The sequence below is a fragment of the Coffea arabica genome, chromosome 2c (assembly GCF_036785885.1).
Source record: "Coffea arabica cultivar ET-39 chromosome 2c, Coffea Arabica ET-39 HiFi, whole genome shotgun sequence".
NCBI classification, from domain to species: domain Eukaryota; kingdom Viridiplantae; phylum Streptophyta; class Magnoliopsida; order Gentianales; family Rubiaceae; genus Coffea; species Coffea arabica.
In genome coordinates this window covers 31,351,539-31,371,133 of record NC_092312.1, presented here as the reverse complement: position 1 = coordinate 31,371,133, position 19,595 = coordinate 31,351,539, and the positions used below count along the sequence as shown (strand labels likewise).

Sequence of the window (19,595 nt, the reverse complement as noted above, 5' to 3'; positions counted from 1 at the left end):
CTAATTAACTTTATTCATGGGTGTCTATTGGTGGCATCCTCGTGGGCTAGAAATGGGAATGGTCAATGTTGGCGGCCACATGAAGGGATGAGTGTCCTGTAGCTGAATGATCTGCAAGTAATTTTGAACACCAAAGCATGCAACTATTAGCACTTTGATGGTCATCTTCTCGAATTGAATTCAGTATGAAGGACGAATATGCTGATATTGCATATATAAGGTGTTAAACTGTTTATAATTGAGTTTTCCTTCAGTCTTTTTTGCTCCTGGGAGGAAAAGCTTGTGGGTGTTTGAAGGTTATAAAATACTTCCAGTTATCTGAAAAAAAAAAAAAAAACTCAGTTATCTTTTCTCTCTTTTTTAAGAACTCTCAAACAAATGATTCAGAAATCCTTTCTTTGGTGCTCTTTTCTTTCCATTCACTCAAAGTGATAGCCTTCCATAGCCTATTAAGGAAATAATTGATTATTTTTTATGGAAGGTCAATCATCAAAGGCAAGAAAAAGGTACTAGTAGAAATGAGTAGATTCATCATTATAAAAACAGAAAAGGTTGCGACCCAAAATAAATACTTTTTTTTTCCTGTTCTCCATTTTGTTTCGATAACTTTTTTTCCTCAAGGGATGGGAGATAGAAATCTAAAAGTCGTACCCTTGGACAGCATGAGTACTACTAGGAGAAATACTACTGGGATGAATTCAACTTAGCCATCTCTATTCAGCCAAAATGCTCGGGTGTATTCTTCTATGTTTTTAGGAAAGCATACTTTCTTTCGTTGTGTTGTTGATTAAGAGATACCTGTTTTGATAGTTACGAAGGATATCACAATTTAGAGATACATTGCCAAAAAGAAGCAACAAGCAAAACGGTGAAATTTGTAGGGTAAACGTAAACTTGGTAAGTTAATTTTTTTTTTCATTATTAAAACTTACAAATTTAGGATAACAAGGTAAGTTATTCATCCAAAGATGTTCTCAATTCATGTCATTTGATGATTGAATAATTAAACCTTCAAAAAAATGAAGTTTTCACCATTAAAATCCATATAAATGCAATTTTTCACACTTAAACCATAAAATACATATTTTCACTAGAATCCTAGTTAATTAGCTATAAAAGTGACTAAAACACACCAAAATTAACTAATAAAGTACACTAAAAACACGTCAAATATACACTTATCAGTTATTATGTACTACTTGATAATTAAATTTACAAAAGGAGAAATTATAACTCAAGAATATTATATCCTTAGTTATTGACTATTATTATTTACCTAGGAGACTTGCTAAGTTATTCTTTCTTCCTTTGCAAAAAATTGTCAGTTGCCGATGCATGGTAACAACCAATGTTTTAAAAACCGGACCGTTAATCGAACCGGTGAAGTGAAAGGGTCGAGGTTCAACCGGTCGGACCGGTTCAACCTCGGTTCAATGAATTTTTTTAAAAATAATTTATATAAATATATATGTGCACAAAATAAGACATGTAATGGATAATTTAATACTTTATATGATGAAAAGTTTACTATTTTTGAATAACTTGGATTTTTAAAAATAAATTTTAAAACAAATAAATTTCATCTCAATTTCAATTATATCTACCAAAAAAATCTTAAATATAATCCAAAAATATCACAATATTTGAAATTATACAAAATTCACGTCTATGAGAATTTAGACATTGTGAACTTAAATTTTAATTTACATTTTGGAATTTAAATTTACAATTTAAAAAAGGAAATTTGGAGTTCGAAGAAAATCAAGAGAATTGAAAATAGAAATGCAAATTTGATAAGAAACAAAAAATTAGATAAAAGTGAGTGGTTGTGGTATTAAATAAATTGGGTTAAAGAAAAATAATTCTTTTTTAACTTTTTTAAATTTAATGGACAAAAACAAAATTAAAATATGGAAGAAAACATCAATAAATTAAAAATAAAGAGGTTTGATTAAAAAATGAGTGGCAAAAGAAAAGATGATAGAGAGAGAGTGTGTGTGTGTGTGTGTGTGTGTTGAAGATTAAAAAGAAAGAGTCATGAAAGGATGATATTTTGTGAAAAAAATGGAACAAAAGAAATATGAGTGTTTGTTTTATATAAATAAGTTATCAAAAAAAACTAATAAGATGTGATAGTGCAACGGTTACTACATTGGTCTTCTATTACAAAGGTCTTGAGTTCGAATCTTGATAACTACATTTTGCAAAAAAAAAAAAAAAAAAGGAAAACTCAAAAACCGGAAATAACCGGTTCAAATCCGGTTCAACGGTTTAGCGGTCCGACCGGTTTTTGACCGGTTTCTTGACAAAGTCAAACCTGGCATTGAACCGGACCGGAGCCATGGCCGGTTCGCGTTTCAACCGGTCGAACCGGCCGGTCCGGTCCGGTTTTCAAAACACTGGTAACAACTTATTTACTTACCGATCACCATATATTAGTTTAAAATGAAATTTCTTAATCACAAATTACCCCCGGGAATATTGGTTGAATAGCAAAATTATCCCTTGTGATTAGAAAACATACAAATTGCCTCTCTATGTATGAGACGTATTAAAAACAATCATATCCTTAGATACATTACGATTTGTGTTTCATATCACCATTTCATACTTAAGAAATAGTGATACAAGCACAATGTAAATAGTTATATAGAAATTATTAAAAATAAGTTTACTAAATAAATACTTTACTTACTTGTGGTAATTTATGCTGTTCAAATATTCTCTTAGAAAATATTAATATATTTTTAAACCTTGTTTATATATATATATATATATATATATATATATATATATATATATATATATACACATTGGTATTATGCAATGGTTACATATGTACTGTCACTTTTTGGTAAAAAAAAAAAATTCTCTTTTTAGTAATAATGCCTTATCACAAAAATGAAGATTATATATGATAATTTGTCCTTAGCAATAGTTTTGTATGATGTTTAAATGTACACTCTATTCTTATGATAATATTTAAATATCTGAATTATCATAGGAAACTAAAAATTTATTTAGTAAAAATAGTTTGTGTGATTTTAATAATTATTTAAATCTACAATTGTATCATCACTTTTGGGACACTACAATGTTTTTTAATACAAAAATTAGAATAGCACCATTAAAGGTAAACTGTCAAAGTATCATGTATCTGAGGGTATGATTGTCTTTTCACACTTCTCATACACAAAAAATTCAACCCACATCTTTGACTACTTGTTTGCTGGGATCAATTTGTATAATTTCTTACTACAAGGAGACAATTTGCTACTCAACTCACATTATGCTATATTAAATCTATACAAATAAAAAATGTAAAACGATTACTTATTTAGTACTTTTTATTTATTAGATGGTGGATGGATATATATATATATATATATATATATATATATATATATATATATATATATATATGTATATATGTATGTATGTATAGGAGCCATTTTGGGCTGGTGGGATGTGAATGCATCACTTTGATTACTTTAAATTGACTAGTTTTGGAGAAAGCTGCTAAAGTTCAGATAAGTGATTAGGGACCAAATTTAAGCAGTCATTTTTGAATGGAGAGGATGTATACCTCGACCATGATTATTGGCACCCTTCAAGACCTCTAGTATATACTTGTGCTTCTGATATTATTAGATAGTTTGGAAGTACTTGTGCTTTAATTGTTATATACTTGTGCTTTAATTATTCTCATTTTTCATAAAAATCCCCCATACTCTGAACTCTAGAAAAAACGAATTTTTTCCAATTTCTGCGAATTCGACCTTACTCACCGCTATATACAAAAATCTGTATTTTATTTAAGCAGGTATTTATTAATGGATAGACGGGCAAAAATTTTTTTGGACCTTTTGGGTTTCAAGCAAATGTATTAAGCTCATACCCAGACCAAATATATTGTGCCTTTAGGCATAGTTTGGGCTTAGCCAAACGCCCAAGCTCACAGCCAAAACATAATTACACAGGATTATTTTTCAGACTGATCGAGCTGAGTTTGAATTGGCTTGGCTCCATTTATAGTCCTCCTAATACTCGATCCAAAGTTTTCAAGCAGACCCACTATCACTTGACCTTCTTTAGACGCTCCTCTCCTCATGTTACTAGAAATTCACATGGGGGTTGGAGGTTAGAAAATGATTTTCCTAATCCAGTTTGTCATTTCTTTTCATCCTCTAAATTGTCATTACATGATCATGCGAGCATGCAGTTGTAGGGGCCCAACCCAAACCTGTTGTGAAAGATAAGAATCATTACATTACCTAATTTTATAGGAATCTGAAAAATAGAACTTGAAATGTAAACATATAGGAACCTTAAATTTCTAATTAGAGTTAAGCATTCTAATATATATAGCAAACACAACTACTCAATTAATATTACCAATACGAGCTAATAAAAATTCTCAATTCACGGTACAATAACTTGACGTCTTTTTCTTGTTAAAAAGTTTCTTAATACTTTCTTTGAGGGTCTTGCAGTTTGAACTAATATAACCTAATCCAATCCCAATAACCTTCTTTTGAAGATTTTATTTGATATTATCTTGTTTTACTTGTTTCTCACTATTTGATCACTTTTGATACTTTGCCACAACGGATAAGTCTTTTGGTGATGTGGAGACTATCTTAGCAAGTATGCCACAGAGTTAAACTTCACAGAGTCACTGGTAAAGTTCCAATATCACCACCAACAAAAGAAAAAAAAAAGTAATTCAAGCTCAACATAAAAATTTTTTTCTACAAATACTCTAGATATTCATACATTTAAATAATTCAACTGATCTAGGTGAATGTGTAGTTTCAATCATTAACAATTAGAAAGAATAGGGGAGTAAAAAGAAAAAGAAAAACAAAATGAAGCGGTAATTAGGAACGGTGCCAATGTACATGGTTGAGTAAAGGCCTAGTTATTTAAAAGTAAGTGAAACTGGCAAAATATTCATATTGAAAACTATAATCGTAGTCTATTAAACCATGTCATTAACTTTCTATTATGGACTAGTTTGAATTGTGATTTGTTTGTATTACCCTCACTATTGTGGGTTCTTGTAATTTTATAAAAAAAAAAAAGGATTTTCTATTGATGATCGTGGAAAGCTGTGTAGATATTTATGACATGGTCCCGAGATAAAATTTGTGCAATTAGATGAGCATAATTGCAAAGTACATTGTGCCATGCTTAACCTGCTTCAAACAACAACCGATCTACAGGCCGACTTAAAAAAAGAAGGAAGAAAGAGAAAGGGGTGAAGACAAAATAATACAAAATCAAGAAGATCAGGCCAATAAATTAGGCCACTGTCCATTAAGTAATAATGCAGTCCAACTTGTAATTGACTAAAATATTTTAAAAGGATAATGTTATTTGCACTCCTCTTATATTATTTGCACTCTCATTACCCCCATTTTCATGTTGATAAGATCATATTATCCCTACCATAATTTCTTCTCCTTCCCTATCTTGTGTTCACATGCAAGGAAAGATAAAAAAAATTTAACTTATGCTTCTCTTTTTATAAATTTACATAACTGTTTTTAATTTATTTTTCATATTTTTATTTCAATTTCAATTTTGCAGATTTTTGATGAGCACAATTGATGTTCCATTGCATCATCTTGGATACTAGATGCTGTTAGGCTTTTGTTGAAATATACTATAAAACTTTACTTCCTCTACTGTGACTATACGAGCTATTCTTAGTAGATTTTTTGAAATATTAGTGTCCTATTTATGAGACATTGTAGTTATACTCAGTTTTTGATATTTTTGAAGCTTTGGAACTTTTTATTTATTTATTTACTTGGGCTTGAGGTTTGGAATCTGTTCATATTACATTGCTAGATTGATCTTTGCATCATATAATTTCATGAAACTTTGTAGAAAAATACATAATACATATTAGTGACAATTTTAAATTAGCCATTTTAGTGTGTAACGAAATAATTGATTGGTTTTAGAATGTAAGAGAAATCTAGTAAATTTAAAAGTAAAAAATAAAAAAACCCCATGTGGTAAACCTAATATACAGAAAAGCCTCTCGTAGTTTCAAAACGTATAACACGATATTTCATGGTTTGAACTAAATTGTAAATGTGACAGAATCGGTTAAAATTAACAGAAATGGATGAAATGACAAAAATGCCCCGATATAACTAAGCAAAAGGTAACTCAACAACAAAATCATCTGTTTCATTCCCTAGAGAGAGAGAATTGGAGACTAAGGGGTGGAACAGGTATATTTGTTAAAACTAAGGTATAAAAATTTGTTTTTAGGTTCCAATAAGTCATTTCCATTAATTTTAATCGATTCCGTTATTTTTACAATTTAGTTCAAAATTTGAAGTGTCGTTTTATACGTTTTGAAACTACCGGGGGGTTTCTGTGTATTAGGTTTACCACAGGAGACTTTTTTATTTTTTACCCTAAATTTAACTCATGACAAGGAGAAGAAATTAGAGAGAGGGTAATATTGTCTCATCAAAATAAAAATGGGATAGTGGGAGCACAAATAATATATGAAGAGTGCAAATAACATTACCCTTTTAAAAAAAGAAGAATTTACTAAATTATGGGGCACAAAACTGTTTAGCTTTATGACTCTATCTCTGTCTCTTTCCACCCTTCTCCATACCCAATTGATAGGAAACAAAATAGTTTAGTTCCTTTTTTTTTTTTGTTTTTTACCTCCACCCCTACTCACATCCTTTGCACCTTTAACTGCTAGGTTCAGGATTCGAAACCTAGCAAAAACAAGAATTTTAAGAACCTTCCCATGGCCATGCACTAGACCAACCTTAGTGACTTTTTTTTTTAGTTTACCTCCTATCTCTCCCTATACCCAACTGTCTAGTATAGGATTCAAACCTTGAACCTAACAATAAGGGGAGCTTTGAACCCTCTCTTGACCGCAGCTCGTAGGGCAACACCATTATGGGAGAGCTTAAAATTTCTAGGAGATTAGTATTGCATAAATTATCACTGAATGAGTTTATCACGGACATGCAAGAAATATGCAATCTTCTATGATAAACAGGGGATGGAAATGGCTTGAAGCTGAGACCAGCAATGATCCTCCCAGGAGATGGCAATCCACCTTGAAGAATACTTCCATTACAGATGAAAATTAAGGCCCTGAGATTGCGCCTTAGGCGGTGAAAATAGTGATGTACAATAAATATATCTTACTGCTGCATAGCTTAAAAAGATGGCTAAGGAAGCACATAAATAATTTTAAACAAAAATCTCGAAAGGAAAAGAAAGTAGGCTATTATCGGATAAAGTGATCATCCCCTCATATGCAGGCTGATTTGACCGGTCTCAGGCCGGCTATTCCCTCTTCTGGCTGCTACAGGTATGCAAAGAAAGAAGAGATTCTTAGCTTCTCTACAGAGCTGAGATGTCACGGACCCAAACAGTTTAGCATTTTGAGACTTTTAGTTGAGTCTATTGCATATTTTTACAGATTAATCTTTCCTACTTCAATAATGTACATACTATCAATCTTGGATTGGGAAGATTGATAATGAATTGGGGCTTAACCATTGGAGAAGCAATGGTCTGGACTTTGTAGAAACATTTTTTTTTCTCTGCATCTCAAGCAAAGTAATCATAGGCCAAGGGCGAAATCCAAACCATATCTTCTCCAAGCCGTATCTGAGGAACTAATTATTTCATGACAACATTTTTATGTTTACAAACTCTTTTGAGGTTTTTCTCAAAGACAAAAATTAGTTTTTGACAAGTTGTCAGTCTGTGCAATAATAAAAACCTACTCAACTAAAGTAATTTCTGTAGATAGCGATGAGCAGGGTCGAATCCACAGGAATTGGAAGTAATTGTTTCTTTTCAAATTCACAGTAACAAGAGGATGTTTTTATATTAGGGGTAACAATTTAACAATTCAACTAAAAGTAAAATAATAAAAATAAAACAGCCAACTAAAAATTAAATAACAATTTACTAAAATCAAACAAGTGGTAATTAAGGATCTAGCCAAGGAATAACTTCAGCAATGGTTCATCCAATTGATCATCGATGCACAAGCAATTCCAATTATTTATCAATAAATAGGTTATAACTATCAAACAAGCGATGGCAGTCAACCCCTCCTTACTGTGTCGGTGATCAAGGTACGTCTGTTAATCACTGCTCTAATTGAAAAATAATCTTAGGTACGTCCGTAAGATTCAATTCCCCAATTGCCTTACGTATTAGAAGAGTCCTATTCTAACCAAATAACACACTACCAGGGTTATTTTAGATTAGCCCGCGTATTCCCCTGATACAAACCTAATTATGCCAGTTGTCACTATTTTAAGGCAATTATACAATTACGGATTTAATGCCCTAATTGACAATAGATTATCGAGTTAATTAATTATCTGGATCCAAGACAATCAATTAATTGAATAATCATAAGCACCATAATCAAGAAATATGCGAATATTAATAAATAAAAAAAATGATAAACTTAAATCGATCTCACAATTTACAGGCAAACCAGAGCCTCTGTTATCCCTTGATTAGAGTGGTGAAATTAGTTCATTCCGGATAAGAAAGACCCACACAAAGTTACAGCAACAATTGCGGCCATCATCTCCAGGAATTGGGAAAATTCAATTCGTCCCACTCAATAAGAAAAAGCAAGCTACAGAAAAGTAACTCCTAGTCTTCCTATGGCTCACGGTGGAGAACTACTACCAAAAAGCAAAAGAAGGAAAAGTCAAAAGTTAGGCTACCAAGTAGTGCTCATCCTCTGCAATTTCTAGTTTTCTATCTAATGTCTAGTCTAATGCTCCTCTTCTGTGCGGCTCCTCTTCTGTGCGGCGGCTCCCCTTGCGGAGAGGACCTCCGGAGGAAGAAGAAGCAGACCCACCCCTTCGTTCCTTCCCTCCTTTTATTCTATCTTCCGCAAATTATCAAAAAAGACTTGTCTTCTTGTTTCAAAAATACCCCTGAAGACCTTCCATTTGAATTCTTTCCCGATGACTGTCAAATTAATTTTGATTGTGATATTTTTGTTCTACTCCCTAAAATAAATGCAAATTACGAAAAGTGAGTAGAATCTGATAATTAATTCACATCGAGTTAGGTAACAGAGGAAATTAATAATAAAATAAATGATAAAATTGCAACCTATCAGTTTTTAATTCAAAAAGGTGCTTGTGGATGAATTTAAGGATATATAAATTTTATACAATTTTTTTTAAATTTCTATTTTTTTTGTCTAGATCATGGCTTGAAAACTTGAAGAAGATAAATTCTTAACTTTACATTTAGAAACCTATTTGAGGTATTTTTAAGGTGCAAAATATTAATTTCTTCATTGTAAAATTCTAGTATAACTTTTATTTTCTAAATCATTTAAAATCTCAAAATATTATTGTTTCTTGTGTAGACTAAAGACATAAAAATGATTAATAGGTCTTTCAACCTCGTTAATGCCTTGTAATTCCTGATTAAAAAATCATATCTGTCAAGCTGTCAAAAATTAATAGATTAATTAGATTCTTTTATGAAACCAAAATGGTTCACAAGAAAAGGATAATATTGGAATGAAAACATATTTTGCATCCACTAATAAGCTTTTTAATAATATATTTTAAAATGGGTTGGTAATTATAGAAAAAGTTAGAAATAAGGAAGGTAAGTGATATTTTTCAAAATATATTTTCTTCTAGAACTTTGGATGTGGTTAACTACACTGATCTTATGCTTGGTTCGTTTGGTTTATACGTATCTGAGGAACTAATTATTTCATGAATACATACATATACAGTAAAAAATCTGACATAAATAAAATAGAAAAATGAAAAATCAACAGACAACTCAGCATGCTGATAAAGAAAACCAAAAAAAAAAAAAAAAAAAAAAACAGATCAAGGGATGTAGTGTTATAATAGTGTGATTTTTTTTTATTTACCTGTTGGAAAAAGCCATTTGAAAGTAGCCACCGCAATTAAGTAGCAAGTGGCAGGTCAAGGGTTCCGTGCTACCAATACCAATAGCTAAGAGGCTGTTGGCTTTATATAATTAAGAGTACCTCATTGTGAGGCCTCAGTACTGGAATGGAGGAAAAGGTTATGCAGATATATACCTAGGCCCACGAGCTACTAAGTAGTAACTTAATTAATCATTTTGACCTCATAATTTTGCTCACAAATTATTTGGGTCAGACCGTGGGTCCGGGACGTTACACTCATGATTGTAACATAAGAGGAAAGTACAAATCTTGATGCTCCTAACTACAGTCAAGGAAGCATAATGAAAAGCCAATGAACTAAACTAAGGAATAAAAGAAAAAATAATTAATCTTGAATTAAAATTGAAGGTGCATGACTGATCACTGGATATTGAGTTCATCACTGATATCTACGAATTTGTGAGCTATCTTGGGCCAGTCGTTCTTCTTTCCTCTATTCTAAATGTAGTGTCTGCAATGGGCAAACTTCCTGATTTCTACTATAAAGAGGGAGATGGCCGGCCTTTCTTCTGGCAATGGCTGAAGCTGAGTGCAATGGTGATCCTTAAAATATTCAGAAAGGATTATCCTTCTCCACACAGATATATCAGATTGTACAAAATTAAAGCAGTTCAAAATTCATGTTTGCTCCTTGGATTTTCAAAACAATTAGCTAGCACGTACAGCTGATGAATCGAAGTCCTTGATGCGTCTAAAAAAGTGTCTAGCAAGGATTAATTTACCTGATTAAAAGAATAGAAAACTATGAAGATATGAAGTGAACGAAAGCATATGTTTTCTCTGCTTTAAGCAAGGATTCATCTTAAGTCATAGTTTGACAGGGCCTGAGAAATTAAAAGTTCAAGGATCTAATTGTTTCATCAGATTCATTATCAGGTAACTACTAAGTTTCTAGATTAGCCGGGCAGGATAAAAAGTGAGCAAAAGAAATAAGCAAAATTCAGAGTATGTGCAGGATATATTAAATGGGCAGTGTCTTTTAAGGATTTAAAGCATTCGGACCTCTAATTAACCAGAATGTTGTTACACTCAGTTAACAGAGAACTTGAAAGTTTGAAGATTGATACCTCATGACTGATCATGGAATGAGGTTTTCATTGACATTGATAGAGTAGGAGCTATATTGGCCTTCCCTTGATTCAAAAAAATTGTGGTTTCAGCAATATGCAGTTTTTGATTTCTAGCTCGAAGTGGCCTGTAGGTAGCCCTTCTTCTGGCAGTGACTGAAGTTGAGAGCAATGAATATCCATAAAAAGTAAATTGTGTGTCACCTGCACAGCCTAACTGAAAGATTGTCAGTTAGCACACCTGCAGGTCAAGTGCTTCAAACAGAACTAATATGAAGTAAATCAATAGCAGTCTGACGAAATATACGTACCCCATGAAGATTTCTTTCTTCATCAGCTTATCTATTGAGTAAACGCGTTCACCATTTTGAGTTGGTGGCTTTACTCGATTTGAATCAGCAATCCATGAAAAGGTACAAGCTAGAGCAATGCTGCTATTCATTAGATTGTGAAACAAATGAGCAGAAGTCACATTATTTGATACAATAGATGTCACTGTAATAAGAGGGGACATGAATTAAATCAACAACCTGAATATTATACCCACCATCATTGAAAATGTTGTGTCATTCATGACTGAGATCTCTGCTGATAATCTTTCAATTACTCCATCAACCAGTCCTATCTTCCTTTACTGCCTGCTCATACAAAAAAGGATTCATAGGAAAATCCTTTTGAAATTCTTAAAGATAATCCCTTCTCCAGCAGCGACTGGAACACAGGGCACGAAGAGCGGAACAGGCTAGAATTTTAGATTCTCAGGCCTTCAAATATCAAGATATTCAAGCATCCATTACAGAAGGGAGTTCTTGTTTGGGTTGTACTCCACTACAACATCAATTCCACATATACCCAAGTCCCTGAGTGGGGGAGTTTCAGGCTTTCAGCAAATGCCACTCTCTTGGGCTTGTCAGGAGCTTTCTGAAATTGACCGCACCAAGAAATTCTAGGTTGGAAAAGAGCAAAATTCAAACAGAAAAGTTCACTTCAACAGTTACCATATTTATAGGATGGCCTTATCACAAAACAATTCATGATTGGTAAAAGGATTAGGTAGCGCAAGTAAATGAACTATGGGTTAGCAGTTAAAATGGAGTCAATAGAGAAAGAAGAAAAGCTAGAATGATATCATCAGGAACTCATACTCATTCAGAAAGGGTCAGTATCAGTTACCTGATTGGAATTAACAGAAACTTGAGAAATATTTGCATCATATTATACTGCAGTGTACTCAAAACAATTTTAATAGTTCCCCACGATTGTAACATGGAGAAAGCACAGTTCTTGATGTTAGGGAAACATAATGTGCAAACAGACAAATTAATGCAGAAAAAAAATAAAAAAGATGATTTACCTTCAATTAAACGGAGAATGCATCACTGATCACAGATGAGTACATCATTGGAAACCACAAAATATGAGCTACTTGGGCCAATCATCTTCTTCCTTCTTTCTGAATGTAGTGTCAATTGTGGGCTGTTTTTGAGTTCTGCCATGAAGAGGAAGATAGCTACCCTTCTTCTGACAATGGCAGAAACTGAGATCAAATGATTATCTGTATCCTTAGGCTGAGAGACAGCAATTCTTCTCTCCTGGCAGATATATCACATTGTGATGAGATTAGACTACTTCAGGGTTCAGGGTTGCGACTTGGAAAATAAAAATTGTGTCCTTTTATAGCTTTAAATAGAGATAAAAGATTGTTAAGAACCAAAACCAAAACCTTCAGCTAACATTCCAGTCCCGACTCCAATTCTCCAAATCAAGTTTTGGTTTAAAATTCAAGAACTGTTGGTCGACTTCCGGTTCAAGCAAGAACCATGGACATTCCGACTCTACAAATATTGGTCCATTAATCCATTCCTCCATTTGGCCTTTACTATTCCTTGTTTGAAAGCATAACAAAAGATCAAACACAGGCAGCTAATGTATAAAAGAACTTGATTGAACGCATTCAAAGAGAATAAAAGTTTCTTTTATTTTTTAAAAAAGGTACCTTAAATACTTGAATGATGCAGGTCTTTTTACTTTTGGAACTCCTCACGTTTCTAGCGTCTCGGTCAAGGGGCTAATTCTGCATCAACTATTACGCAGGGGATCTGTGCAACCTTAGGCCAGTCTTCTCCTTTCTCCCATTCTAACCTTGGTGTTACCAGTGGGCAGCCATCAATTCACACTTTCGTGAGGGAGGCAGGCAATCCCTCTTCTGGTAAGGACTGGAGTTGAATGCAGTACCTGATATCGAGCTTTTTGAGACAGGTGAGGTGTCGAAGACCCGAATAGTTTAGCATTTTCAGATTCTCATGTGCCCACAATAAGAGTATTTGGAGCGTGCAAGGCAGCAGCCAGTCTACTTCTGGAAATGTCTCTACTTCGTCTGTACCACCAATTCTCAAGTATGTGAGAGAGGGGAGTTTCTCCAAGCCCCACTCTCTCTGGCGACTCATGAGCTTTTGCAATTATAGATCAGAAGGGATTGTAGGCTGGAGGGTAAACCTCCCTCGGGGAAGCACTTGATTTCTGGACAACCGTCTAAATCCAGACATCGAAGAGATGGAAGCAGAGATTCCATCGGTTCTGGCAATGACTTGAGCTTCTTGCAATTCCGAAAAATAATCTGTCTTATATTGGAAGCTGGCAAGCCTCCCTTCGGAAAAGACAGTAGCTCATCGCAGTATTCGATACATAAAGACTGCAATGATGTCAAAATAGCACTGCTGCTACTCTGATTCCCAATCCCACATGATAGAATTGAAACAATCTCAAAACGATTGCAATCTTCAATGCCAAAACGTTTTAGCATAGGAAATGAGCCAAGCGAGTTGACTTTGAGAGAGTCACAATTAAGTAATCTCAAAAGCTCTAGGGATCCACCCTGCAAGCTTTCACTCTCCAGGTTCAAGCTGCAACATTTATAATATTCGAGTGATTTTACTGAGGCAGGTAGCAGCTTACCGGAAAGGGTAACAGAGACCCACAATCATCTAATTCCAAATTCTCAAGACTGGGTAACCTGTTGATCTCCAGGTACAACTCTTTCAAATTCTTTAGAGCCCTAACCTTCAACTTACGAAGAGATGTGAGTTGTTGATTGTTTCCATTGAAGATTCTCAATTGACCATTGGGAAGCACAAGTTTGTCATATCCAGAAATCTCAAGGCTTTGCAGTGATAAAAGTTGTTTGGGAAGTTCTCCAATTAGTTTGGGACAATCAATTATACAAATCTCTTCAAGATTACTAAATACGTCACATTCTGGTATGTGCCAGTACTCCCACTCTGCCATCTTCATAATTATCAACTTTTTGAGAGATGGGAATGGTTTGGTTGCATGGGTGTCTCCATAAAACTCCTCCGTCAAGGTTGATATACTACTCTTTCCAACAATTTCAAGTGATTGCAAGGCCATTAGCTGCCCAAGTGCAGGCAAGCAAAAGCAATATTTGCAACTAGATAGACGCAAATATCCCAAATGGCAAAACAAAGAGTTTCCTAGCCAATCTGGAAACGTTGTCCCACAGTATCCATCAATCTCAAGATACTTTATGCTTGAATGAGGTTGTAGGATTTCAAGCACATCCTTTGCAACTTGTGAATCATTAGCATCATCATTCCACTTCAAAGTTAACTCTTCAAGGTGTTTCTTGCCCTTAATGTTTGCCATGGCTGTGTCCCTACCAGTGGAAACATTTTGTAGGTTAGAAATCAAGAACTTATCACGAAGCTTCAGAAATTTGCCCAACTCACCAATCATTGAACCAGTATCCTTTCCTATTATAAAATTAGTCAAGACTTGAAGCTTTCTCAATCTACTCATATGTAGTGGCATTCTTTTCAACGGAGTTCCACGAGTATCCAGGTAAGACAAGTTAATTAACATTGCCAAATTTACTGGCAACTCTTGAAGTTTCTTACAATTTGGCAGCAGCAAGGTTTGTAGGTTTTCCAAGGTGCACACGCTTTCTGGTAGAATTTTCACATATGTAGATGAAAGGTTCAAAAATCGTAGGTGTTTTAAATTACTAATTGAGTCAGGCAACTTAATGACATCATAGCCAAACAAAGACAGAATCCTCAAGGACTTGAATTTTGGCTTGCTTTGTGTTTCCGCGGATAGTGATATTTACTTAGATTTAATGGTAGAAACGTTCTCAAATTCTTGGTCTCCCTCAAGACTTGAAATTTATGATAAGTGTCGTAAAAACTAGGATGGTATGAAAAGGTACTTATTCTACCTATTGTACCATGTCCCCGCAGATGATGATCTTCCAGCCTGAGACAATACTTCTGAGAAACAAATCTAGCCAAATCATTGACAAGGTCATGCATTAAGAAAAAATTGTTGGTTGACTGCTCAAATAATGACCTCAACCTTAACTTACGCAAGTATTCTTCACCTATTTCTTCAATTCCTCTGTTATCACCAGGATACTTCTAAAGATCATTAGCATGCCACAAATGAATTATTTCCTCTTTGCTAAAGTGGTAATCTTTATGAAATACAGCACAATAGGCAAAGCAGCTTTTTAGATGGGAAGGAAGATGACTATAGCTTAATTTCAATGCTGGCAAGATGCATTCTTGATGGTCTGTTTGAGTCCACGGTTCACTTACTAAAATATCTTCCCACTCTTCAGCTGTTGTTTCCGAACGCAAGAGGCCTGCTGCAACTGTTTTCACAGCCAAAGGCAATCCTCCACACTTCTTCACAATTTTCTTTGCTATCTCTTCAAGTTTTGGACTTTTATTTCCATCATTATTTTCAAATGCATGCTTTTTAAGTAAGAACCAACAATCTTCCTCTACCATCAAATCCAAATGATAAATTGACTCTTTTTTACTCATCATTAATGCAATTTTCTCATCACGTGTTGTCACAATAATCCTACTTCCTTGCATTCCACCTATGAATAGCACCTTCAATTTATCCTAGTCATTGTAGTCCTGATTCCAATAATCATCTAAAACAAGAAGAAACTTGTTGTGAGTAAGCCCCAATTGTAACTTCACTTGAAGGGAATTCAAATTTTCACTCTAATCAGAAAATGGAATATTGAGTTCCTCAAGGAGTTCTTTTGTTATCCTGGAAGCATTGTAATCTTCTGATTTGCAATCCCATGCTTTTTGAGAAAAATGGTTTTGTGCCCTCTTATTATTGTAAACCAATTGAGCGAGATGGTCTTACCAATTCCTCCAAGGCTAACTAATGGAATGACAGTGACATTGACTCCATTTGCGCTCTCAGATACCAGCATAGCAATTATCTTCTCTTTATCTCAATATCTCTACCATACACAGTGGTCTCATCAACTAAAGAAGTTGAAGGCGCTCGACATGATTGCATTTTTGGTTCAACAACTTGCAAACCGATGGGATTAATTTGTTGTATGAACCAGTCTAGTCGACCAATCATTTTTTCTATCTTGGCATCATCTTCTTATGTAGAAGCATTGACAAGGTGAGCATTGGTCTTCAGCTTCAACTTTCGCTCGTAGTGCCTCAGTGTTGATCTCATCAAGTCAGTCATCTGTCTGGTAAATTGCATCATGAAGCTCATCTAGCCATCCCTTGATAGATTGGTTCCTCGTTTGCTTGTTTTCTGCATCATCAAGCACCGCTCCACCTGCTAGTAAGTTCATCTTGAGTTTCTGAAGGAGCTCTTCGTCAATCTTTCTTTTCGGAAACAGATACACAAACTCTGGTCAAGCCATCCTCTATCAAACAGCACACGAGGGAAAGCGGAAAGGAAAGAACCTCCCACTGTTAATGCCACACCCACTTCTCTTAGTGCCGGCAAGGAGGAAAATAAACTTGCAGCCTAAAACAAGTGGGGATCGAAGAAAAGCCAAAAAAATGACTTGGATTGGGTTTTGTTTAGTGTTTGATGAAGCTAAATTCATAGGACTTGATACATTTGTCATGACCCTGGAATAGATAGAGACACAAATAAGTAGAAAAAAAGGTTGCAAAAACTGAATAGACAAATTTGTTAGGCCATCTACCATTATACATCATCATGGATTCATGATGAATGGACAATTATACTTCTTTGTAGAAAAGAAAGATAAACAGTTAATGTCAATTGAGACAAGATGCCTAGTTAATGTCAATCGTGACAAGAGGCCTGCAATAACTGATGAATAGACAATTATATTTCTTAGAAATGAAAGCTATCTAGTTAATGTAAATTGTGAAAAGAGGCCGGCAATAACTAAGGATGGGTTTTTTTTTATGAACCCAATGTAAGAATATTTTCTTAAACTATATGACCACATAAAATATTTGTAAACTAAAATAATCTCTCACAAATTAAAGGATAAGTAATTATATAAACATATATAGATAGATAGTTACAGAATTCGAAAATAAATTAATAATTGGAGCAAGTTAGAAACCTATATTAGATGTAATTAAACTCTTTTACTACAACCTACTAAAGTTTGAGTTTCTCTAACATTGACCTATAGGAAGGGATCTGAGGTCTATCATAACGATATAAAAAGTATAAATGTTGGTATTAGGGAAGTGTATGTGTAAGTACTTTTTTATCTTAGTTTTTGTTATTTCTAAATTACCCACATGTCTTTTAATTAGAATTATTGCATTTTAATGTGACACTAATTAAAAGAAATAAAACACTCCAATTGATTACATTGTAATAGCATTGGTAATTATAATTGAAAATTGGTCATTAAAAACTATTTATCTACTCTTGGATTCTATTTCCAATTATTATACACATCAAAATTTCTTAATTGAAGCATGAAAAATTTCTCATTAGTCGTTAGTTGAGATTGTAAAAAAAAAAAAAATCAATTTCAAAAAATAGATATTCTCTAGAAAATGGAGAGTCATACAAGGACAAGAGAACCCTTATTCATTTGTATATTTTCATATAAATATTACAATTATGCACTTTTTACCAATGTGAAGAATTTTTCATGTTGCACCTGATAGATTGTATTTTTGTCATTCATTTCATGATTATTTTTCTTTTTTATTTTACCAAATATTGCGTTAATTGGTGAATTCTATTTATTTTTGGTAATTATTATTGGTCGGAGGGATTTGGATAAAAAAGAATTAAAATGCATGATTTCTTCACTAAACTTTCTGTTCGGCGTGATTACATCAAAATTAGAACTCTGCACGTCCTAGAAAGCTTGGAATTTAGCACGTGAAAAGATTTTCAACTCTGAGTCAAAGTCGTGATCGGATTCACTTGGCGGAATGGATTGTCATTCATCTGTAATAGGACACTAGTCCATTCTTTCTATCTTAACTAGAAGAGTAGTTTTAGTAGAAGTAGGAAACAAAACAAGAGAGAGGATAGTCTATTTTATTCTTTCTTTCACGTTTAGAGGTGGAACATTAGTAGTAGGTATCTTTCTCTTTAGTAAGAAACAAGAGGAACATCTTTATCTTCTCTTCTTCCGGACTTCATCTCATATTTTGGAGAATAGTTATGTTAACTAGTTCAACTATTTTGAGTGCGATTTCTTCAACGGAGATGAACTAGATTTCTTTTTCTAGTCAAGAAACAACGAAGGATTTTATTCATCTAAAATTGTGAGATCAAATTGATTATGCTTATTTCCTTTATTTTAGTAGTATTCTTATATTCTCTAATTTAATTTCTTATAGTTATTATTTTATTTGAATATCAAGGGCACCCGATATTTAATTTAATATAATAACTTAAAACCAATTAGAGCAGTTAAATACGTAATTGTTTAATTACTTTAAATTAGTAGTAACTGGTATAATTGGGTTTGTGTCAAGGAAACATATGGGCTAATTTAAAATAACCCTCGTAGCGTGTTATTTAGTTAGAACAGGGTTTCTCTAATTCCTAAGATAATTGGAAAATTGAACTCTAAAATCATACCTAGGGTTATTTTTTATTAGGGAAGTGATTAATGATCATCCTTAATCACCGATACAGTAAGGAGAAATTGACTATCATCGCGCGTTTGGCAGTTATAACTTGTTTATAAGTTAATAAACAAAATTATCTTTGTATCGATGATCAATTAAATGAATCATTTTTTAAATTATTTCTTGGCTAGAGTTATTTATTATTAGTTCAATTTTAAGAAATTATCATTTACTAGTTTTCTATTCACTTATTTATTTTATTTGAGTTATTTAATTATTCTCATTTCTATAAAACTCCCCCAAGACTCTGAACTCCAAAAGAAACGAATTTTTTCTAATCCCTGTGGATTCGACCCTACTCACCTTATATACAAAATTTGTATTTTTTTCGAGTATGTATTTATTATTGTACAGACTCAACACCTATCAGCATCCAATGGAATTTCATTATACAAAAAATGATGACACCTTTATAACTGAAATAGCAATATTAAACTGGAAAAAAGAAATCTAAAATAGTACCATACGAACCACTATTATCATTAATAGAAACCAATCAAAGCAAGAAAAACTGAAAAAAATTGAAAACTATTTATAAAATGACATAAATAAATAGCAAATGAGTTAAAACGCTAGAATACGATTCAAATAATA

General features: G+C 33.4%; 1 long non-coding RNA gene across 4 annotated transcripts; it reads right to left on the bottom strand.

Moving 5' to 3' along the window:
• Positions 1-10,179: 10,179 nt before the first annotated feature.
• Positions 10,180-16,939, bottom strand: LOC140004455 (uncharacterized). 4 transcript variants are annotated; one of them, XR_011839323.1, is made up of 6 exons: positions 13,061-16,939; positions 12,419-12,656; positions 11,612-12,010; positions 11,376-11,498; positions 11,065-11,281; positions 10,180-10,540 (listed from the first exon to the last, which is right to left on the bottom strand). It is a non-coding gene; the product is annotated as an uncharacterized lncRNA (long non-coding RNA). The 4 variants fall into 4 exon arrangements; XR_011839325.1 differs by having other exon boundaries at positions 11,065-11,277; XR_011839322.1 differs by having other exon boundaries at positions 11,376-11,495.
• Positions 16,940-19,595: the final 2,656 nt, after the last annotated feature.